Source organism: Nelumbo lutea, chromosome 5, assembly GCF_056320005.1.
Source record: "Nelumbo lutea isolate HS-2025 chromosome 5, American lotus-T2T, whole genome shotgun sequence".
NCBI classification, from domain to species: Eukaryota; Viridiplantae; Streptophyta; class Magnoliopsida; order Proteales; family Nelumbonaceae; genus Nelumbo; species Nelumbo lutea.
Genome location: NC_142688.1, coordinates 15,640,663 through 15,665,941, shown reverse-complemented (window position 1 = coordinate 15,665,941; position 25,279 = coordinate 15,640,663). Strand labels below are relative to the sequence as shown.

General features: G+C 35.5%; 1 long non-coding RNA gene across 1 annotated transcript; it reads left to right on the top strand.

Annotated features, from left to right (window-relative positions):
- Positions 1 to 1,065: 1,065 nt before the first annotated feature.
- On the top strand, positions 1,066 to 2,086 carry LOC148850576 (uncharacterized). The gene is made up of 2 exons (XR_016098970.1): positions 1,066 to 1,510; positions 1,725 to 2,086. It is a non-coding gene; the product is annotated as an uncharacterized LOC148850576 (long non-coding RNA).
- Positions 2,087 to 25,279: the final 23,193 nt, after the last annotated feature.

Below are 25,279 nucleotides of genomic sequence, written 5' to 3'. Positions count from 1 at the left end.
CGTTTAAGAACCATCTTCCATAATCACTGATATACATACAACACAACAGGCGAACGGAACTCGACTCGACTCAGCGGTTCACCTCCGGGCTCCAGCAAATCTAAAACGAAAATCCATGTCCCGACACCTTAAAGAGATGGAGTCTGAAGATGTAGTAATTTTAACCTCAACCATGTTGAGACTTAAAACGAGGGAGAGAGAGAGTCAAGTACAGCGGCGTCTTTGTCATCCAAAGTACTAAGCCGTCTCTATCACCATAGATGGATTGGACGCCGGCATACATTTCCGAGTGGGTGGTCCATTGGTCGGGTCAGTACTTAGAGACCATTGAATTTGTACCGTGCTAGCTTTGATTCTTGATAATCCATTCCATTCATTGTTTCTAAAACACATAAAATTGTCATTCATCAGATCACAAATACTGTACTTGTATAACTGAAAAGCCCTGTAAACCGCACATGGACATTTTTGGGCTTTTGGATGCTTCATCATGGATGGACATCAAGGGTAGCTAAGTTGGGTCAGTGCTCAGTGGGTCCTGTTCTGGTGGGTCGGGTCAATATGTACCCGATACAAACAGGATTTCATTTATGGAGCTACCACAATCTTTAAAGTCCCCTAACCAGATGGGTACGTATTGGAATACTGAACTACCTGTATAAAATTCAGTGAAGAATGCACAAACATCAATACAAGCCATTTTCTCTTTCATGCCCCCACTCCTCTTTAACAGACCAAAGGTTGAGACCAACCAAAATCCAAACTCCAAAGTCTCTCTCTCTCTCATCACAGAGACTGTAGTCAGAGGCACTCACACACGCATAGACATACACAGAGAGTGGTCTCTCTCTAAAGTCCAAACAAAGGAAAAACATTTAAAAAAGGCAAACCAAGGCCTGAAAAGATGCGCCGTATGATTGGATCCCACATACGTGTCTGTCCAGCCGCAGCTTTTGGCGCACTGCGATATCGTTAACTTTTCTTGGTTAAAGTTAGCAACAAGCACCAATCACACACCCCGTATCACCAGAAACCGAACCGCCTCTTCTCCCCCGCTCGGCCCATCCCACTAAAGCATCTCGTCTTTTACTTTTCCTTCTTTTCTCGTACGTTTTGGCAACAAGCGGACTCTGATATCAGACGCAGGTAGTGCACATGGCACCTTCTTCACTCTTTACTTCTTACTCTTACGGTCTTATCTCTCTCTCATCGCCGTCCACCATCCACCGTCCACATCCATATCAAGCAGACTCTGATCTAACCTTGCAAGTTGCAAACAACCACAGTCTACAGAGTCTATGGTGTGTAGGGCGTTTGCGTGCAGAGACAGGACCCACCTACCTCTGAGTGAGGCCCGCTCCTCCGTCCGTAAAACTGTCTTGAGACCCACTTGATCCATCACATCTTTCTAGATCACCAGGAATTAAGGGGGATACTGTAAAAATCCGCTGCTACTTCAGCGTCTTATCTTCAGTGACACAGTAGACGGAGGTACACATCGTCTTTAATGGTGGGTCCTACCCTCAAATATAAAAATTCGATACCGTCCCCACGGTTGGATGGTTTTCTTTTCTTTTCTTTTCTTTTTTTTGTAGGACTTTATATCAGAATCTTTTAAATATAGGTGTTCATACATGGAAAGTAGAGATTCCGCTTGCTTTATTTATGTTTTTATTAAATTAAATTTAAAAAATAGTATTATTATTTCTTCTTTTCCCTTACAGTTGTCCGTCTCTAGTATGGTCCCCCTACACATATGTACTATGGGTTGGTGGGCCCTCTATTACTCATTTTCATATAAGGTGGATGTGACGTGGGAACAAGGATGCATCATCAAGTCATCATCGTCATCATGGCGGAATTGCGGGGAGATGGAGATTGGATGATGTGGGATATTCAAAAGTTTGGAAAATTGGATTACCTTTTTGCCATCCCCCCCCCCCTCCCCCTACTACTGCACTGGTGCTTTTTGTTGAAATTTTTCTTTTTCGTTTTTTATAAGACAGGCCTTATTTACTCAAGATGTAAATATATTTTTATTAATTTTCTTCTTCCTTTATTTTAATTAGTTATCCTTTTCTTTTCATGCATGGTTTACATCAAGGATCCAGGATCCTATGGATGGGAATCAACATAAAAATAACAAGGGATCATGTGGACCCTATGGCGAGCAAAAAGAAACATCATTTCATCTCTTTAATGGGTGAACACGGACACGGGGCACAGCCACACAGGTAAGTGAAGTGAGGCACGATGGCATATCCCTCTGGCTCTGAGTATATTTCAAAAGATAAAGACACCGGTCCCATTTAAAGCAAATATTAGGGCTCAGTTTGGAAAGAGTGCAAAATCAAATATGTAAACTTGTATTTTGTAATATATGTTTGTATTTACATTCTTTCCAAACTGAGTCTAAGGAGAGAAGGATTGATGCTGATTCCTTTTGATGAGATTTTTCAAAAGTCATTGATTTTTGAGGTCGCTGATTTCTTGGAAATCAGAGAATTTACGTATTTGATACAATTGTTGTCATGTTAACCGGCTTTTCATAAATCGATTATAAATTTGTTTTGTAGTAATTATTAATAATGATTTTTAGTATTTATGGTAATTATCTTCTATTTATCCATATCAGATGTCTAGTCATCCGAAAAATAATCGGAATTGGACTAAAAAGGGGAATCATGAATTTTTTTTTTTTTTTGCCCAGTTTTAATAATCGATTTTTTACCATTTGCCGATTTCTCAAATAGCAAGATAATTGATGTTGTTAATTTATAAGAAGAAATCAGCATCGAACCCAAACACTACCCGCAAGTGTTTAGAATATATTAATAGCAAAGAGAGGGTCTCAAAGTGCATTTACTTTGTATAGTTAGCTTCGACTGCCCCGTAGCTCGCTCCAAAGTGCATTTACTTTTAACCTCAAAGCGTGCATGCAGTTATATTATGACATGAGCGTGGTTATTTACAGCAACTAGAATAGACCAGGCCAAATTGTACTGATGAAGCAGCAGTTTCTCGGATCACATCTGGTGTTGGGGTCTCGCTTTTATTTGAATGTATTAAAATAAATAAATAAAGGGGTAAATAAATTGCTCCACCTGCATCCGAACGTGAGAATGACATAAGCTTTCCGGCCCCACTAGCGATTGACACAAAATCGAGTCGAGCGGAGAGGAGAGCGTGTGATTTGAGATAATGTGATGTACTACAACTGCAAGCAGGAAGCATGCAAGCCATGGTCCTACGTGACACACACCAACTGGACACAAATTAATTGGAAATGGATCAAGTGGGCATGCAGATGCATATGCAGATGTAGGCAGCACAGCATAGTTAGCAGTAGTACGTTCGTTCGGTTCTGCGTTCACCCACCACGCATAGTTAGCAGTAGTACGTTCGTTCGGTTCTGCGTTCACCCACCACCCACCCCCAACCCACCAGTTAGTTACGTGCCTCGTTTGCTTTCTTTATCTCAAGGTTCAAAGAGAGAGTAATGCGTGGGCATGTAAATGTAACTGGATCCGACCTCGCAACACTCCATCTCCAATACAAACAAACAAACAAACACAGAAACAAAAACAATGAGATGGAATTGGAGACATGAATAAGATGGGACACCCCAACTCACACCCCCATTCTAATCTCTTTCTCTCTCTATATATATATATATCTGATTACATTACTCCATATCTTAACGTCTCATCATGATTAAAGAGCGGGCCCCAATTCTCATATGGAGTGATGAATGACTAGTGATTTTAGATCTTTGAACCTGTTTTATTTAATTTATATAAAAATTAAGGATATTTATATAAAACGGCAAGTTGCGATGTGTTTTTAAAGGGGCTGGAGGATTGTCTTCTAGTCTACTCCTATAATACTATCTACCATCTAGCCTAGTAATAGACAATAGTATAGTATAATAAAAAGTATGAACGTTGACGATGTCATGGGACGTCAGTCTGAGGATCCAAAAAGGGTGCACAAAGGATACGCTCTAATCGTAGCCTTAGCTTACTTTGTTCTTTCTTTCTCCTATATCTAATTATCTAGGTTTCAGGTACTATTGATATATATGCAGTACTTCAGTTGCTAGAGTTAAATGCTTCTTGCCTCTAAGCTCCAGCTAACCGGCTGTTATATATAATGTCTAGCTTTCTTAATTTACTTTGGTTTCCCCTTTCTCTAAGGCGGCTAATTTTCATGAACAAATTCTGATCCATTTTATCTCTAGGCCATTATCAAGGTTCGATCGATATCGGAATAACTTTGGCGGATCAAAAACCTCCGTGAATTTTTATGAATATCAGTTGATTGGCTAATTTTCAATTGTTCATTGCTTGGAAGCCAAATGAAATGAAATTATTGGTTTTTAATTTTAAATAAGGAAAATTCATGATATTGGAAATATATGGCATTAGAAAAGTTTTGATCAATCAAAGTATCCCGTGAATTTTGACAAATACCTTCTGTTTGGTCACCTCTTTTATGATATCCATTGATTTAGGATTTGGGGAGGAACAAATGTGTGTAACCTTACCCTCTGTACGGCTGTAAATATAAAAAGTTTTTTCACCCGAGTTGCAATAGAATCGATCGGATTTTGGGTTAGGTTGATTCAGGTGAAATATTCATCAAGAGGTACGATTTGACTTGAACATACATGGTCCAGAGTCCAGACCCAAAATATTTCCAAATCAAGAAAGAATCACATTGAATTTGTACTAAGATTAAGAGCGCTTTTTAGCTAGCTCCCCAAAATTTAGGTGTTAGAAACCACTTCAATCCATGAACAAATCAGACCACTTGGAGCTAGCTCAAATTGAAATAAAAACTCAATTAACTCTTTCTAACGGTTCAATGATCTCGTCATAGTACTATAGTACTGATTTATGGTTTATTTATTTTTATGGCACACATCCAACTCTTTCATGCAACTTGTGAGACTAGAGACGCCTGATATCTCAAATGTCAATTTTTTTTTAAATAAATATATTGTTCAATTGATATTTTCGAAGTAGATAATGATATAGATATATAATAATATAATAAGCGTCTCAAAGCCAGCCTCACTTTCATTTGGTAATATGTTTTTTTCAACTGTTCTAAAAGAAAAGTGGCGCGTGTGTGTATAAAAATACTTTTCATGATCGGACTAAGGACTTAAGGGCCCAAAAAAGGAAAATTGAAGAAAGGGCAATCATATAGAGTATTGCGGAAAACGGTTAAGGAGCTTAACGAACATTTGAACTGCCCTTAAGGCTCAGTTTGAAAAGAGTATAAATATAAATATGTAGAATACAGAATCTTATATTTTGTATGATATTTGTATTTGCGAGTCTAAACGATAGAAGGATTGAGCACATAGCTGACATGAGAAATGAGTGACCCCACAGGCCACAACTGTGTGAGAGACAAGATTATTAAGGCTTGAATGAGACCCAAACCAAATGGAAATTATCAACTTAAATGCCCCTGCCAACTAAAGAGAATGGTTGCCTTTTAATATAAGAAGCCAGTTCGATGAACTAATAAATGTTTTCTGGCACCGAAATGCAAATCCTAATTCTAAAACTGTCTAAGAATTGAATGTTGGATAGATGCTATGGATTTTGAAAAAAAAACTTTACTCTGGAAAGAATGATAATCAATATAACCAATTTCCCTGAAGGATTATATAATGTAGGTCGTCGTTGATGCTTATAGTTAAACTGGTCAAGTCAAGTTGTAAAAAAAAGTCGACTGAAGCGTCGTCAAGTAGTTGAAGCCGGCCGGTGCTTCAGTTTGGTAGAAGACTAGAAGGTTGGTTGACCCTTACATGATACGTGAGCAATAGAATATGTGTGCAGAAGAGAAGAGGAAGAGGTGGTTGTAAGAGAATGGAGATAACGATGAATCCGTCACTTCGATAGGGTCCATATAGCTTGTCGAAATTCAATTTCTAGCCAAGTCATCTTCTACAAAGAAAATGGGATCAAATTGTGGGACCTGGATTGGATTACACTACACGGTACACACCCCACTATGCACCGGCTCGTTTTCGTCCATGATGGAAAGGAATTAAATTCTCCATGAGCAAAGCCCAGACGTGGAATGGCCAGACCTGCCGGGTCTGTATGAACCTAGAGCTCTGGTCTCAACTGTACCATGAAGTAATCTGTCCCCCAATCAAAACTCATCGAGCAAATGGACCCATTGTTCCTAGCCACATAAAGATGGGAAAACTAGACACTTGAAGCTACTAGCTCACTCCATGCCGCGACATATGATATGGCGGGTCACGTACTATCAGATCAGCACGTGGGCCCACAAGGCAACTTGGGTGTGCCCGAATAGGCTCCAACTTCCTTTGGTAAAGTTGTTCTGGTGTATTTTTCACTGCTAATTCGCTATAGAGAAATATATAATTAAAAAGAAATCAATGCATAATTAATAAAGTAAAGCCGAGATGGACTGAAGATGTGTGACGTATCAACAATTTAGAGCTGTCTCTAATTGGACAAAATTTAGACATATCAATTGTCCACGTGGCTGAGTAGTGAGAACAAAGTCTCAGCTAACTCCTACAAGAAGAGTGGAAGAGGTCTTGAGTGGTGTCTCTTCAATCTTCATTTCCTCTTAAACCCACTTTATCTCAAAGAGCGTTCAGCTGCTAACAACTTTCAGCAATAAGACTGATGGATGGATAGATAATTGGATATGCCATCATTACTCCGAACTTTGCCATTTACTTCCCATTTTGCCCTTCTATTGTTTACATTTATACCCCTATTCTGCACAAATGACCTTTGGAGTGATCTGTTCTGTGCTGAATAGGGGTTTAATAAAATAATAAAATACTCAGGCTTCAATTCAAACGAACGGAACAAGGAATCACACCGTCCTTTCTAGTGAAACGTGACATTAAATCCATTAGTCCCTCTCCCTCCAATGTGAAATAGACATTTTCATAATACAAAAAACAAACATATTCAATTTTAAATAGAATAGCTAGAAAAAAAAAAAAATGGAGCTACATGGTAACTCGAGGAATATGATGTAAGGATGCTGGTATGGAGAAGGAAAGTGGAGCCGATCATACCATCCCTAACGGGTCTGCCCCATGAATTCCCTTTTCCTTATTAGAAACTTCTATTGGGGCTTCTCACGATCGATCTCGGTACATAATTGAAATTTGGAACTCTAATTTGGTAAAGTTTTAATTTACTTGCAGTGAAATTTGCACTGGTGTAAATGTATAGAAGTGCAAACAGGGGAAGGCTATGTAAATTGGTTTGCTTTTGCTTCGTATTCGAAGAGGATTGTTAGTTTTGGAGTGAAATGGGAGCAAGATAATGCGGTGGTCACTTTATATGATAGAGAATTGAGATAGGATGAAGGTAATCCAAATTTTGCATTTGTTTTTATATGCATAATTTGCATTGCTGACGAATAGAAATAAGATATAAAAAAATCGTACACATTTTGTATCAGGCAAGACTACAAATCACAATTACAGGCAAACAAATGTAAAAACTGAATTGGATGCAAATTTTGTATCCGATTCAAATTTACACTACAAACAAACATAAGTACATAATTAATACTTGACCCAACTATGCTGGACCTGGATTAATTGACGTTCAAAGTTAATGAATTTAATTTTCAAGCTCGTTGCTCTTGAAAAGTTGCACATCTTCCAAATTCGAAATCTCTGGAAGTTTTCTTCCAAGTTACCATCAATTCCAGTTGGAATGTTTCTCCAAAAGCCTGTAAATTTTCCACGTGGACAAAAAAAGTCGTGGACATTTACATTACAATTTACAAAAAGGAAAAAATATCATGTAAGCCAAAACAGATGAATGGACATTCCATAAATTTCAAACCATCTCCAAAGAATAATGAGATGAATGCATATACAGTCTTCTCGTTCACACTTTATTTTAATTATTTTTAAGAGAGAAAAATAAGACATATAAAAATTAGACCTCGTGATACTCGTGAGACTGGAATCTGTTGACCTGCCACCTCAACAAAAGGAGAGCTAAACAATGGATGGTCCAGATTTGGCGTAGGCGTACAGGTTGTGCAGTGCTTGATAGTGATAGTGGTTGATGGATTCAAGGAACGAAAGTGGCATTGCCGTTGAAGACAAAAGAAAGCAACTTTTGTGGGGTCTCGTCTCTCGGCTCATGGGTGGGTCGTACTCGTACACCGATGCTTCATTTTCCTCCAATAGATGAGATGAGATGAGATATCCAGTCCACAGCAAAGCGGACACGTTTACAGCACACGAGGGACGCATACCCTAGCATGATGGTCATTTTTCCCACGTGCTGTTTCTTTTTGTATATGAATATATATATATAAAAAAAAAAACATCGGGTAGTAAGTTTTAACCCATTCATATTGATGGGCCTCTCCACTCCATTAGCAAACGGGATTTCCTATTAACTTTCTTTTTTTAAAAAAAAAAATTCATAGGCTAGCTAAATCATTCATTGCACGGTTTGCATCGAATCATTAATTATAATAATGTAGTAAAATGTATGAACATTTTTCACTAATCTGATGTGCTCAGCTTGTGTACTCTCTAAATTGAAGATTTTTTTCTTAATTTATTTACAACAAAAATAAGGTAATTGAATGAAATAACCAACGTTTTAATAAGAATTATATGTCATCAATTGGGCAATACTTCTACCACACATTAGAGAACATGCATCCTTTTTCACATCTGGATTTTTATATCCAAGTCCTAAACCCTAAAATTTAAACTCTAAAGCCTTTGGCTTTAAACTCTCACCCTAAATCTTAAGCCTTAAATTTCTAAATATTAAACCCCTAAACCCTAAAATTTAAACCTTTAAATCCTAAAACCTAAACCATAAAATTGTTGTGTAAAATAGATGCGGTATCCGTCTATCCTCCAATATGGTAAGTATTTTTCAGTCGTTTATCTTTCAATGCTCATCAAATTGTCTCAGCAATAGGATTTGATTGATTGTCAGTGGGTTTAAATAATTAGTTTTAATGCCTTAAACCTGTGGCACCGACCAATTAAACAAGAATCAAGTTTGGTGGAGTTTAAACTTAACCTCAACAAAAATTCCAAAAAGATAAGATTGAAGAAAATATACACGTGATTTTCATTTAGAAAATGGATATTCGAGTAGAGAAGGGCCACGTGCTTTAACTTTTAATCTGCCTTTTGTTTCGAGTTCAAATCAGCGCCCACAAGATTGCCCCCCACAATGTCCACACAGCGCATCCCCGCCGTTTATTGAAAATATCTTCCAATGATGACATCATCACTTCTGGGATTATCATTGGAAGATGTTCCCAATACATAGCGGGGATGTGCTGTGGGAAGTTGTGGGGGGCTGATTTGGTCTCTTTTGTTTTAATTTGGGAAACCCACTTGTTTAATTGACATGGACCGTAACACTGTATGTCCAGTTAATCTAGTTATTAACTAAGCTCATGTTTGGGAGTGCTTAAATTAAAAATAAGTGTTTATTTGCATTTGGCATCCAACTTTTTCAGATGTTTATTTCTTAAAATAAACACCTATTTTATATTGGGCATCTGGTAGTCTTTTTCTCTAATAAGCACTTAATTAATCATTTATGACTATTTTGTCCTTCATTTTCTTTCAAATTTTCAAAATATACCCTTTGAAAACACTTTTATGAAAGCATTTTACAAAAATGCTTTCGTAAAAATACTTTCATAAAAGTAATTTTATAAATGTACTTTCATAAAAGTTCTTTGATAAAAGTGTTTTCATAAAATTACTTTCATAAAAGTACTTTTATAAAATTCAACTAGGGATAATTTTATAAGTGGTATTTTAAAATTCAATTAGAGATAATTTTGGAAGAAAAAAATTTGAATAAGTGCTTATTGTGAATAAACACTTATTTTTAAACACTCCCATGCATGGCCTAAATCCAAGAAATCAGAACCTTTTCTCTTTTAAAATATTTATGCAGTGAACAACGGAAAGTCTCCTCCAATTAAATATTCTACTGCAGTACCGAAGAAGATAAGAGGTTAGGTATACTGATAAACAATCACTGGTATTCATCAAAGTTGTATTCAATCAAACTGCATTCATTCAAATTGTATCAGATTGGCTAAAGCCTTTTTCAGGCATCATAACTTTCTGGCATAATAGAAATGAACTCAAATTAGTGGTGTTCATGAAAATCAAAAAATTAAAAAAAAATATATACAAATATACAAAACCAAAAAACTGAATCGATTGATTAGGGGGCATTTTACAAGGTGAATTGTTTTCTTGCTATGGGTTTTATAAACAAATCAAAACCATCTTATTTCAAAACAAATTGTTTATTAAAACAAAATCACAAAAAAAAACAAGGTCTTGGTTGTGTATGCACTTTTTGTTTCCAAAACTAAAATCAAAAACATGTTTGGAATAAGATGTTTTCATTGATTATTCAACATCAGGTTCCATATATCATATAATTTCTATACAAAAAAATGTTTTTATTGTAAAAACCTATATTTTATTAGTTTCAAAAAATATATATTATTTTTTAAAATAAAAACAACTTATTTTTCACTTAATTTAAAAAACACAACCAGCGCCCAACAACATATTTTTGTGTTTTTTCCTGATAGGACAATTTGAAAAACAAATGAAAATAAAAAACATTGGTGTTGTAAAACGCCCCTAATTAACTGATTGATTCGGTTTGGGATATTTCAAAAACCAAAGAGACCTGTAAACATAAAACCTGAAAAGAAGATTTTGTAAACTAACCCCTTTTTGATAAAAAAAAATAATAATAATTCCATTTCAGTGGCTGAGTGGAGGAGTACGTCAATAAGACCTTTTGCATATGAAGGTTCCATTAGAAAACTGTTGAACCCAAATCTAATCAACAGTTCAACACCCCATCTGTCAGCCGGGTCAAATAAAAACTTTAAACCGGCCAATCAAATCCAGTTTTTCGGGCACGTATGCTACCCACATAGCCCAGAGTAATAGAGGACCAGTTCTCTGAAGGCCTGCTTTTTGTTAAATAGATGACATAATACAGTTTTTTTTAAGGAAGTGGAGTATGAAACTAGCACAGTGAATCTACTGTAAAATCCAAATCTTTTCAAAGAGATGCCTTTTTGAGGTAGCGAGAGTAATAGTACTAGAGAGATAGTACAAGTCGTCCAATCTTGCAGTACACTTATGTTATTAATTCGAAAAGCTGCAATTTAATTAGGGGAAGATGATTACGGGTGGGTGTCAATTGGACTAGATTTGGTCCAGTCAGATTCAGTCGAATGTGAATACATTAAAAATAGATTTGGTCAAATCCAATTCAATGAATAATTTAAATTAATTTGGGTCGGTTCAATTCAATGTTTGGACCATCTAATCTGTTTAAATTCGTTTTCATTTAGATCGGTTTTAATTCAAATCTGGTCCATTGACACTTATGTTTTTATCTTATAACAATGGATTAGATATTGGCTTAATCCAACCCAATCTAATATAAATTTTTTATGTACGGAGTAGGTTCAATCCAATCTTATAAATATTTTTGCACCGGATTGGTACAATATAATATATCTTGTTGGTCCGTCTAATCCATCCAACTTGATTTTGGACTGACCGAGGTCCAATCCAAAACCGGTCCATTGACACCCTTACCAACAACCGCCTTCTTTTTTATCACTACTCGGAGCTTTGCCAGAAAAAAGAAAAAAAAAAAAAAAGAAAGAGAAGTGGAGCCATGTATGGGTCTGCACTAGTCGGGCCAATCAACCCAAATATCAACACCAATTGGTTAAACCACTCAACAAAAATTAATATTGTTGATTATATTGTGGTTCAGTGAGGATTCTCTCACATGATGGAGTGACTTCTTGTCTTCGATCGATAGGAGTAGGGGTGTTAAATGGACTGGATGTGGTTCAATCAATCTGATCCAGTTCAATGTGAATCCATTACAAATAGACCAGGTCTAATCCAATTCAATGAATATTTTGGACCGAGTCCCAATCCAAACCTGATCCATTAACACTCATATTCTTATCTTCTATCAATGGATCAGATATCGGCTCAATCCAACCCAATCCAATTTAAATTTATTATAGATGAACCAGGTCCAATCCAATCCAAAAAACTACTTTAGACCATTAAGTCTGGAATGGTCCAATTCAATATGCCTTATTGATCCATCCAATCCATTCAAATTAATTTTGATTTGGACAGGATCCAATCCAAAACCAATCTATTGGCACCCTTATATATAGGAGTACAACCACAATTAAACAGTATTTTTAGTACCGAACCAGTTTGGTGGTCCTAGTGCTTCATGATTCAATCCTAGAAATCCTAGTGGGGCGGCTATGTTGAAATCAGGACAGAAATGGAATTGATGGCCATGGCCAAATTTATGGATCCATTTCCTCAAGATTCTAGATTCAAGCTTTTTGATTCCACTTTGGTAAACCATAAGAATATGGAAATAGCTAGAACTCAAATTTATATTATTCTTGTTGACCTGTGCCATCTCATCACCCTTCCTGATAACAAGATTGAACTGATTGTCCCACTAATATGATTCGAGGTTTAATGCCTGAATGCTGTTTAATAAGCTTTTGAAAAATGTTTTTTTTTTTTTTGTTGATGTGGAAAAAATAAAACAAAACAAAGTTTCTCTTTTCAAGAAAAAAAAAAGGGTAATAAACAAAATGTGAATTAGGATTTAGTAGGGCATCACAAGAAAAAAAAAAAAGTACTTAAAAATTGTATAAAAGCACTACTCAGCTTTCTCATCCTTCTTTTAACCTACACGGTTAAGAGAATCAAATACTTTTACAACAGCATGGATATCCTAACTGGTGTGCAGGCTTCTTGGGGAACAAAGGCGTTGTTGATGAATGATGAGGATTATCTTATTATTTATGCTAGTGGATCCCAACTACCTAGGCGGCTTTCTAATTTCATTTGTGAGGATCAATTTTTTAAAACTCGACCCAAAATCAGAACCACTTTAGCCATTGGTTTTTAGGTCAGTGGTTCAATTACCATCTGGTTCGAACAGATGATTTGTTTCAATTTAAAAAAATAATAAAAATAAAAATTATCAAAATCATTGTTTGGATTGAATGGTTCGATGGTTCAACCACCGAAATCAGTGGGTTGCTGCTCAAGTCAATGTTCTTTAGCCAAAAAATCAGGTTAAGGATGAAACCAGTTACCTGAATGATTCACAGACCAAACGATTCGACCGTCGAAATCAACAGCAGTTCAGAAACACTGGTGAGGACTAATCAATGTCCGTATGCTTCGTATTGATTAGTTTTATGGTTTGTTTGATATATTATTTTTCTTTTTTTTTTTTTGGAGGAGTTTGAATGGTTTAACTAGAGAGAGACCTCCCCTTATTATATCTGGATTTGGGGCAAAGTGGGCTATGTCCTCCATGTTCTTATTTATCTTGCTTTTGAGGGCCACTTCTCCACCTGTATTGAAAAAACAAGTTCAGCTTTTGGTAAAGCAAGCAACAAGCAAGAAGTTGCTATATGTAAGAACACTTTTCTACAAACTAATTTTGATATTTATGGGTGTTAATGTGGACTCACAATAATGGATGCTTCAGGTATCGAAAGCACAAAAGCTTATCTAAACAATATACATTGACGCTTGATTGACCCCCACCCCCATCACCCAAAAAAGGGAAAGCGAAAATCAAAAAGAAGAAAATTGTAATTAATGAACCCAACTAGGCAACTATGTATATTTCTTTTTGTTTTTCTCAAGTTATTTTGTAATTTGCATGAGAGATTAAAGAGAAAACGGTTAACAAATTAGAAGATTAGTAGATTACAAAACCATTATAATAATTACAAGCAAGAGCTTCTGAATTATATATGATGTTTTGAATTTATTTATGATATGAGAATATACATTTAAAAAACATGAGAATGAAATTAAGACCAATATTTTTCTAGGAATAAAGTGGCAGCCTATATATCATATCTTCTAACCCAGTGACAACCTTTAAGATCATTCACTTTCAGGTTGCCACAGTGGGGCATAATTAAAAAGTATATATTGACCAGTGACCAACACCATTACGGTAAGACCTGAATTTTTCTTGATATATGTAACGGTTGTAGTAATCTAAGGTGAGAACCCACAAATGGATGCTTTATAAAAAGTAGGAACGAAAATGAAAGAAAGTGAAATTTAATTAAAGCTCGATCAGAACAAAGTGGGAATATATGTTGTTAATCATAATTATTATTATGGGGGCATTATAGTCTGCTTTGTTTGCATTAAGTGGGTAGTTCTTAATACTAATTTAGATATCATGCTTAATTAAGGCAGATAGTGTAGCAAAGTGAAGCACGGCAATTAGCTAGGTAGGGCATTCATTAATAAGAGGGAAAGAGTAGGGGAGAAATAAAATGAGCGAAAGTTAGTTGTTTCAATTCAAGCTTGCAAACAAATTTGGGGTGGCTGGCCGGGAGGAGGAGGTTTCTTTCTCTACCATATGTCCTTTTCATTCTTTAAACCCTTTGCCATATTAGGGGCATTTGAAACCTCCAAAAATGACACCTGTGGTGGGGATTTCTCTTGCTGGTTCCATCTTAACTAAAACATTATCAGGGGACAATCTCTCTTTCAACTTTTGAAACTTCAATTTTGGTACCTATCCTATCCCTCTCTCTCTCTCTCTCTCTCTCTCTCTCTCTCTCTCAGTTTTTTTGGTACTAAATATATTGAAAAGTTCACTACACACAAATTATGTCATAATATTAGAGATAGAAATGGATCATGGATTAAGGAATTAAAAGCAAAGGTACTATTAATTAGCTCTCAGGTCTCCATGGAATGAGAAACCAAGTTGGCTACATAATCATTTTGCGCCGGCTAAGCAACCACTCAAACTGTTCACTGGATGCGTTTAAATAAAACTGTGTTTTCATAGAAGCAGATTTGCTTCTATTTAGTGGTGTTATGTCATACATTCCTCTTCGCCTCTCTTCCAATTAATAACATAGATGTTGCAACCTGCCATGATAATGTGAAATTGAAAAAAGAAAAAGATAACACTAGGTATTATACAGAAGAGTCATTAATATAATTATTCTGTAGACTTAAGTTATACACTAAATTTGGTTATGTTTCGTTTGAAGGGAAAAGTAGGGAAAGGAAAGGAAATGAAGAAAAACCTTTATAAATTTTGTATAGGTTTTCCTGCATGCATTTCTCTTCCTTTCCTTAGTTTTCCTTCAAACCAAACATAGCCATTAATGGGCTATGGGCAACCATCATTGTCATATATAGAATTAGATTATATATAAAATTGGTGTTCTGAGAATGAAACTCGTGCAAATTTGTCCCTGTAAAGAAGCATTACCTGCATGGTCGTCTTTGATAATAATTTCTAATTAGAACCCTATTGTTATTAGCTGATTGAAAAGCTTGTTCCACATCTTTGAGTTTAATTTCCAGGCTTGAATTATTGTGTAGTGAGAAAACGTATCCGTTTTCTTTTAATTTGCACGTCAAAGTTGGTTTTCTAATTACAAGTCATATAATAATAAAACCTTGTTAGGCGTTTGTCTTTGTGATTGATATGTATCGATACTGAGTAGGGGACATGTAGGCCAAGGGCTGTGTCATCTGACTTGATTCATAAGGTGACGTATTTTGTAGTTTTCTGCCGCTTATTTTAGTTGGGGTTGATCTTGATCATCTTGTGTAATCTGGACCATTTCTACTCCAATAGAAAACGACATGTCTGTGGTTGATGGATTCTTCTTTTATTCAGTCATTAACTGCTTTTGTACGCCATTAACCAGACTTACAAAAATTGCGACGTTGATGGTCGATAATCGGGACAAATTAAAGAGTGTATCAGTGTAGAGCTAGCTAGAGATGTGGTCACAGGTGCACAGTCTACACGACAAATCACTATGCATGCGCTTATGATCGTTCGTGTGGTCTCGATCCAGATGACTTAGCCCGCCCATACGCATGTAGCTAGCTTGTAGACGTTTGACCACCACCCTCTCATCAACTGTCATCAGCCATCACCACTCACCAGCCCCATCACCCCTGCTGCTGAGTGCTGATGGCCAGTGGCCACTTCCTCTGTTGCTTATGGCAATGGTGACTTAAATTCTAACCATATATCAACATTTTATCCCTTCACTATGTTATATAATATGTTAACATGCATTCAATATATATATATATATATATATATATATATATATATATATATATATATATATATATATATTTTGTGGATTTTCAGGATTAATTTAGGGTGTTGGAACACAGGAGACCAGTTAACAAAGCAAGCAGCTTCTTCCTTCTATATTAGTTTTTTGTTTAATTAAGCTGTATGCATGTTTAGGATATGGTAGCTAGGTAAGAAGAGTATTCCCATTAATTAATTAATTAATTAATTAATTATAGGGGATCTTAATTATGTCTCTGTGTCACATGCACCATTATTCAGGACACCAGACATGCATGTGCATCTTGTCTTAACATGTAATATAAGTCATCTTCAGAGGATCAGAATCAGATTATATTCTATTTCTCTAATGGGGAGATGATGCAAGTTAGATGTTTTGATTAATTAAACATCAAAAGTTGGAACCTTGAGCCAAACGAGACATACAATATATTATATGCAACAGACGGTTGCAGCGTAGGTGTTTATTAAAATATATACTAATACACCAACTGGATGTAATTAGAAATAGAAATTTTTTGTTTTTAATTTTCTGATCATGACTTGGGGTTTTAATTTGTTTTGGGTTTAGTGCTTCAGCTATTGAACTGATCGACCGGGTTTAACTTATTTTAAGGTTGCATAGGGAGGTATATGTTAAAGTTGGACAAGTTTTTGTATAATCTGTGAGTTGTACCTCAACTGAAACCCAGAATGGCACATGATCCTAGGTTTATTCTCCAAAATTTTCAGACAGCTATCCACTCCATCGATCTCCATGTGAGCTATCCGCCGTTTAATAATAAGCAACTTGTGTTGTGACTTGTGAGTGATATGGGTGCAAGGGGAGAGGGACACAACTCTCTCTGCATTAATTCTAGATGACTAAACTAGGGTTGGAACGTTTATCTTCCCGTATACACAAACGAAACAGCGATATGATGTTTGTTTTTCTGTTGAACAAGACTTTGAATTTCGAACAATACCCTTCTGTTAATTGTCATCAACAAATTGTGCCCCTCTGATCTAATGTTAAAACCTTGATTATGTTAGAAAAGAAAAGAAAATGAACCAAGTAACAAGAATTAATTCAGAGATGGACAAAGCTAAGCGTTCTGCAAAAGTTTGCGAGAGAAATATCTTCTTTTCAGGCAGGTTAAGGTAATTATAAGAAGAGAATAGCTGGCTTTTTCTTAGAAGAAACAAAGATTAGGGGATTGATATGGGTACTTGTTTTTCTTTTCTTTGACAAAATGGGGAGGCACAATCCTGTTTGTAGGGACAAAAAACATTTCTCAAGTAAAGAAGGAAATGCCCATTCACTCCACTAAAATTATTATTTGATCATTAATGGCTTTCATTAGTGCCATTAGCGCCCTAACCCTAATAATCATTAGCGCCTGGTTGTTCAGCTGCATCCTTTATCTTTTCAACCCTCCATTTGCATTTTGCAAATTATCTTTCCAAGTCCTTATTAGAAAATATGGTCCAGACTCATAAGACGATATATCCAACATATGCATGGCCTAGTGATTGCACATACCTACTGGTTTGAAATTCTCAAGAGTGGGTTTATGAGTCATATGTGAGAGTGGTTGCTTTGTTCATCTCGGATGGCGTGACGGTCCTATACCTTCTCCGAAACTTAAAACTTATACAACATCCCTCTATAGTTTTATAGATTTACTTAAACTTATCCTATAGTTTGTATTTTATTAAAACACCTTAATCTATTTATTTAATCAACCTTTTATTAAGAATTATTTGTTTTATCATCTTAAAATGGTAATATCATCATCTAAACTAAGTGGAAAATGTTCAAGAGCATGGGCCCATGCCTGTTTATTTCAAAAAGTACCCTAAATTGAGTGAAAAATGTTCAAGGGTATGAATCCATGTTTTTATTCCAAAAGCACCCTGAATACATTTTTGTATAGAAAATAAAATTGACTAAATAGAGAAAAATAGAATATTGTCTATGTTTTACTACGGGCAAAAATGACATTTTTGTATTTAGTTTCTTTCAAGTAAATTTATTTGAATGGACGTTAGGATTAGAACTATCATTTTCCACTTTCATCTAATAGAAGCTTGATTAAATAAATTGGTTGCAAACAATAAGGGATGTTTTAGTAAAACAAAACTATAGGATAAGTTTAAGTAAATCTGAGAAAACTATAAGGGGTGTTCTAATAAATGACCCTAGTTTGTTTTATATCAACTTCCTATTTCTCTCCTATTTTCTATCAAACCAAACACAACATCGAGAATTTATAATGAATCACTTAAACAATATTAGATGGTCGGTGTTCTAGCAAGACAAAAATATATTTGACCTTTATTAATGGCTTGAAGTTTTGGATAACTTGTCAAAAAAAAAAAAAAAAAAAACAGGAAATGAAATTGATGATGCATGATCTGGTGCTCCCTACTAGAGGACAGCTTAGACGCTAGGCTAGTGAGGTTGTCCAGTCGAACTACAAGAAGATAGGTCAAAGTGTATAAGGTGCTTTATCCGGTGTGGGAACTCTAATGCTTAAGTTAACGAATTTGAGGTTTTAAAGAGAACTAAAAGCAAGATTATATTACTAGTATTTGAGAGCTAAATCGTGCATACATTTTCTCTCAGGGAGGAGATGAGACCTTTATATATGCGTTGTTTGGCGTGGGCTTCACGCATCGCATCCAAGATATTCGAGAAGACATGCTTGACCGGTCCGAAGTCATCGAAGGTAGTCACCCACATAGACCAAGCTTTGTGCCTTATTCGGTTTCCTCCATAACATTCAATGTGGGAGCCAACTTCTAAGAGACCCGGGAGTGACATGATGCATGCAAAGGAGGTCGGCGTGCACATCTCGTAAGTCACCACTTGGACCTTAGCCAGGTTAGCAAGTCCTCAAGGGAGGTCACTCCTCACACTGAGACCCATTGGATCAATAACGATGATGTACCACAAGTCAGCCCTAGATGAGGTGTTGTTAGCCACCCTACCGAGGTGCTCTAACTAGTTCCGAGGTGTTTCTCCTTGACTTAGTGGAATCCATAGCTATTCGTTCGACGCTGAGGTATCATGTAGTGGTCCTATCGTGCCACGTGTTGCTAGGTCAATGGAGGGTCAAATCTGCCCTCATCAATTTTGTAAATTTTATTGCACCTAAAACTAACAATTAGGGGTGCAACTTAGACGAGCTGGACAGGGTTTAGAATCAAATCACATGGGGTCCACGGCCCAAACTTGGACTAGGCCCAAGATAAAGTATGTGTTTGATATAGCTTCCATTTATTAAATAAACTTTTGTACTTGATTTGTCTTCAAAACCAGGAAAAAAAAAGTACCTAATAAACTATTTATTGACAAGAAGGCACCACATCAATGGAATAGTGAATAAATGCTCAACTGTTGGGGGAAGCGTTAAAGTGAATCTTCCCCCCAATGGTTAGTACAGGCATAAATCAAAACTCACTTTTGTGAATATCAATACATACGGATGAGCATGATGAGAAAAATGATAATTTAACGATGATTTTTTTGCGACTAAATAAGAACCTTAATCATACTCTATAATCTTCCACTGTTCGACCACTTTTAAGCCATGCTAAGACTCAATTTAGCTTATCTTATCAACCATTGTTCTATGAAATAAAAGTTGTTCTTAATTTAGATCAGAATCCTATCATATTTAAATTTTTTTAAGTATTCAACCATTTTTTCGTCCTCTCTTTTTGTAGCTTCTGTGTATGTGTATAAATCAATTGTATCCTGAATAGACATGTTTCATGGGTCGGGTCGGGCTTTCACTCTGGATTAACACAATTTTCTAAGGCTCGAGCTTGGCTCTCATAGAAAGCCTGAAGCCCGGACCTGGGCCCGAGCCTGGCCCTCATAAAAAGCTCGAAGCCCAGGCCTTGGCCCAAACCCAAAATTTTGCCCATACTGTTTGCGGCTGAATAGAGAGAGAGAGAGAGAGAGAGAGAGAGAGAGATTATAAAAAAAAAGAATAAAAAATGTATATATTAAATTATAAATATATATTTTAATAAATATTATATTATTTATATATTTTATATAATATATAAAATACATATTATATATTTTATAAAATATATAATGTTGAGTCGGGCCGGGCTAGGCTTTTTTGACAAATCCCGAGCCCGGCTTAAAACACAATCGGGCTTATTGTGTTAGGCCCGAGGTCAGGCCCGTGGGCCTAATTACATGACTAAGCCCGACCGGGGTGCGATCCGGGCCGGGCCATTGGGCTACACGGTCCATGAAGAGGTCTAATCCTGAATGTATTAGATAAACCTTTGAAAAGTTCGTTCACAGAGAATGCCTTTTTTGTATATTAATATATTAATAATTAATATATCAAGAATTACTCAAGCTGTTTTCAACTATTAAGAAAAAGCATCATTACCATGATTTTTTCCCCTAAAGATAGAATTCATAATATCCTTGTGTTTGGTTTGAAAGAAAAAGTAGGGAAAGAAAGGGCAAGGAAAGAAACCTTTCCCTATCTTTTTCCTTTTTTAACGACTGCGATTCGTGTTGTTATGGAATGACTGTGTATGCTGTGTGCCTTGATGTTTTGGATTCTCAACTTCATATTTGTAATGTTAAACGTAACCTAACTTTTAAGAAAGAGAAAATTTATATTGTAGGATTATTCTGTGCTGTATTTGATTACTTAGAGGAACAGAATTGAAACTCATAGGAACGTTTCTTAAAGAATTTTCATTAAATGGCTAAGGATTTCCCCCACAATCTTCCCATTTTCAATAATTTCTTGATAAACCAAACACAGTAAACAAAAATGTCCAAAAATCATTGCATTTTTAAATATTAAAGCTAAAAGAATTCCTGTGCATATAACCCATTATGCCCAATTAATTTATCCAATTTACTTAAAATAGAAACGTATTTGGTGAAAACAAGGATATTTTGAAGGGTACAAAATAAAATAAAAAATGGCTAGATAGAGAAGTAGTCAGATATGTATGCATAGAAGAGTGGAGCTGGGTAGGGGTGAGCATTGCCTGTGGGATTTACCCATTTTGATGAACTCTTTCATTCCATTTTTTATTAAGCTAGGATCTTCTGTTAGACTGTTAGCAATATTATCTTCTTATTATAAAGAGAGAATTAGGGAGATAGAGAGTAAGGGTCAAATATGTATAACGCAAAACAAGGCTTAAAAATATATATTTTTGTACTGTATATATTTGTATTTGTACTCTTTCCAAATTGAGTCTAAAGAATTAATTTTTACTTTCTCTTTCACTTTTTGTTTTCTTTTTAACTCTAAATTTGCATTATATTTTTATCATTGAATAAAAATCGACAAATGACTTTAGAAAGTGATTTAATTTTCTTTATGATCTAGCATGTTTTTTTTTTTTCTGATAAAGCTGCAAATTTCTGATTTTTATCATTTTAAATGGCTAAAAAGGACTGAGGTGGAGGTGGACTAATCATTTGTTGAAAGATCGGCTTGGGTCAAGACAAGTCCGTGCTCACACCATCCCAACAGCCTTTTGCAACCTTGAATTAGGAATATCTTTCTATGAAATAAAGCACATCATCAATACAGTGATATTCCCAATGCAAGGCTATAAATATTCAAACGGGTGTTACTCCCATGGAAGTCGAACTCCTTTGTTGAGGCCAAAGCCGTAAATAAAATGCAATTCAAGGGCCCTAATTGAAGCTCCTTTTTTTAACTTTGGGCTTGACAAGAAAAGCATAACGCCAGAGCTTGATTCCAGCTAGAAATAATAACTGGCTCCTGATTTGGTTCGATTCAAAATCTCATACGTTTGAATTCAACTCAAAGGTTAATTTGGACCAAACCAAATTGCGCTTTTTCTGAATCAAACTCAAATGGATCACATATCTTAATTCATGTCTATCCCTAGTTGTCAGGTATAGCTTGCTCTAGGGGTGAACAAATGGTATTCCGTTAAAAACTGAATTTAATAAATTAAAATTTTTTAAAACTAAAATTTTAAATAAAAAATCCAAAACCTGAAAACAAAATTCAAATTAGCAAACCTGAAGATCTTAAATTAAAAAAGAAAAGAAAAGAAAAGTGAATTAACCGAACTGAAGTAACCAAAAATCAAAATCGAAATTTTCTATTTTAACCAAACAATACTCACCCTAAAATAGATCTGCAAAATGCAATCTACTTCAACGGGATAATACTGGGTTGGGTCAATAATGGTATACGGCGTCAGGGCCGTCAGCTCCATTCCATATGTGTGGGTCCTACATCTCAGATGTGTCGTATCTTGATTGGCTCAGCTTCTCTGGTCCTCTTTAAGGACACGTAAAGTATAAGAGGACCCAGAGGTAGAGAAGTGAAAGTGTCAATCTTTTTGGTGGAAAAGGCTCAAATTTAAGAATTGTCCACCTATAAAAAATTGAGTAGTCTTGTCGCCCTCATTGTATTGTCGTTTTAAGTAGAGAAAAGAACGTTACTTACCATACAATTTGACCCCTTTCAACAATTTAAGGTAGAAGTATCAGTTTGATTTTGATTAATCAATATAAAAAACTGGTGGTTAATTGAATCAACTGGTTATATATATATATATATATATATATATATATATATATATATATATTATTTATATATTATAAATTAATATGTATGTACATATATTATAAATATAAAAACAAAAAAAATCGATAAATCGAATCAATCAATAAATTAACTATCGATTTTAGTTATTGATTTTCTAAAAATCGATTATATCAGTTCAGTTTGAAAAATAATCCAACCATGAGCAATCCTAACATTTGCCTAAAATACTAGTAAGAAGAATAGGGTAATAGTATACTCCAGCCACATGAAGTCAGGTAAATTGTTGAAAGTAAACACACCACTTAGTAACCAAATCAGGGAAAAATGAGAGGGATTCGTCTGAATTCGAAAACCTGTTTTCTCTTTCCCTCTTGATGAATGTTTCTTTTTTTCTTTTTAATGAATATTTTTCGTTGGTGAGAGGCATGGTTTTTAAAAACGAACCGGTGACTGAACCGGTTAGGGGTCCAGTTACTGGTTCAAATAGACTGACCGTTCAATTCAAACAGCTGGCCCATTCTGACTAAAAAAATAAAAAAGAAATTAAATATTAAAATTTTAAAAAAAAGTCAAAACTGTTCAAACGGTTCAAATGATTAATCGGCCGATTCAGTGTTTTATTGACCAAAATCAACATTTTTGGAAGAAAAAACAGTTTTAGAGGAAAACAGTAACCAGTTCCCGATTTTTTTGATGACCGTCCGATTCGGTTTTGAAAATAGAGATTAGCTGGAGTCCCAAAGACAAAACAGTAAATATGGTGACGCTGTAATATAGTGTTTTTCCTGGGTGATATTGTAATTCTAAAAAAATATGACATTTTAATTAGAGCCATTTTTTAGAATAAATTACAAAAACCCTCATAACATGTTATGGGCAGTGACAGATACCACTTGAACTTTCACCTGCAACAAATACCCTCTCGTTAAATCAGATAAAGATGGATGAGGAAAATAGAATAGATAAAAGATCAAAGGAAAAATACAAAGAAAAAGGAATGGTACTCTGAAATAGACAAAAATGCCAAGAGAAGGTCATGAGTCCGGGTCCTGTTTTGGACCCAAAAACATCCAACCAGACTTCAGACCGAACAGCTGGACCATTTGACCCAAAAACCGGTGGTCAAAGCAATTCTATTTCTGATCGAATTTTCAAAAACCATGCTTTTATCTTACATCTTAACTAATTAACCCCACAGACCCACCACCACAAACCCTTATGCCTTAACCCTACTTTCTTGTATTTCCTCTTTCCTCCCCAAATCAAAATCTGAAATCGTAAACCTCCCAGCTCCCACAACCCACGGCCAATGGTAGCAACATCAAGCACAATGACATCTTGCATCACAAACAACTGGGATTCATAGCATTTGTATTCTCTCAAAACTTTAACAAAAAGTGAGTGAAAAAACACCAAAACGGTAAGTATTTCTGTCCAATGAATGCTTGTTAGCATTTCCGTTAACAAAATTTAAAACCCAAGTTTCAAGAACTTTTTAAATTTTAATAATGGTGATGATGCAAATGCCTAATTTCTTATTGAACTCCAAGTTGTTAATTTCTTTCTGGAAAACTTTTTTTGGAGAATACGAGTACCATTGAATCATAGGAACATTACTGTAGAAAGCTTTGATCAATTACTCCATGGAACAGTATTAGTTTGAATTCATAAATAGGTGAACTTTACAAGCTATGCTTTTTCCCCTTTCGTATCAAAATAATTGTTGAATCCATAGCAGGTGAACTTTACAAGCTTGTTTTCATTTCGGAAAGCGAGTCTGAATTTGGATATTTGGGTTGGGGAAGTGATTCTCATTGGGGTCGGGAATGGAAGACCACTTTTTTCTCAGCGGGGATCGGGGACAGAAATGATGAGTGTTTTAGGCCCTGTTTGGCATCATTCAAAGAATCAATTCTGCTGATTCTCTTTATTCTTTAGATGAGAATCTCCTTCGGAAGTAAGATTTCCAAAATTACAATTCATTTCTTGATAGATAGTTATTTCTCAGAAATGAAAAAATCTCACTTTTGAGAATTGAGAATGCCATTCTCTCAATTCTCGCTACGTTTTTAAATTAATGAACACATGGGTTCATATTACACGTGAAAGTGGGGGCAAAGTTGTAAAATACCCTTTCATTTATAACACCTATCGAACAAACAATAGCACTAAAACCCCTTTCTTCTTCTCATAACTTCCTCGGTGCTCTGTTATTGTTGTTCACCGGAGAAGCTTCGATTGTCGAGACCAGCAACCACAATGATGATGACTGTTGTCATGAGTGGTTTGTCTCTGTTTTTTCTACTTTTTCATTTGATTTACTTGATTTATGTGTTTTTTTTTTTGAGTTTATACCAAGGATTAAAATATCAATACGATACGTCCAATACGAGGTATATCGTATCGGTATTATTAATAAACAGTACTGGATACACTAGGACTAGCATTGTATCGTGTTAGTCATGCGGCACC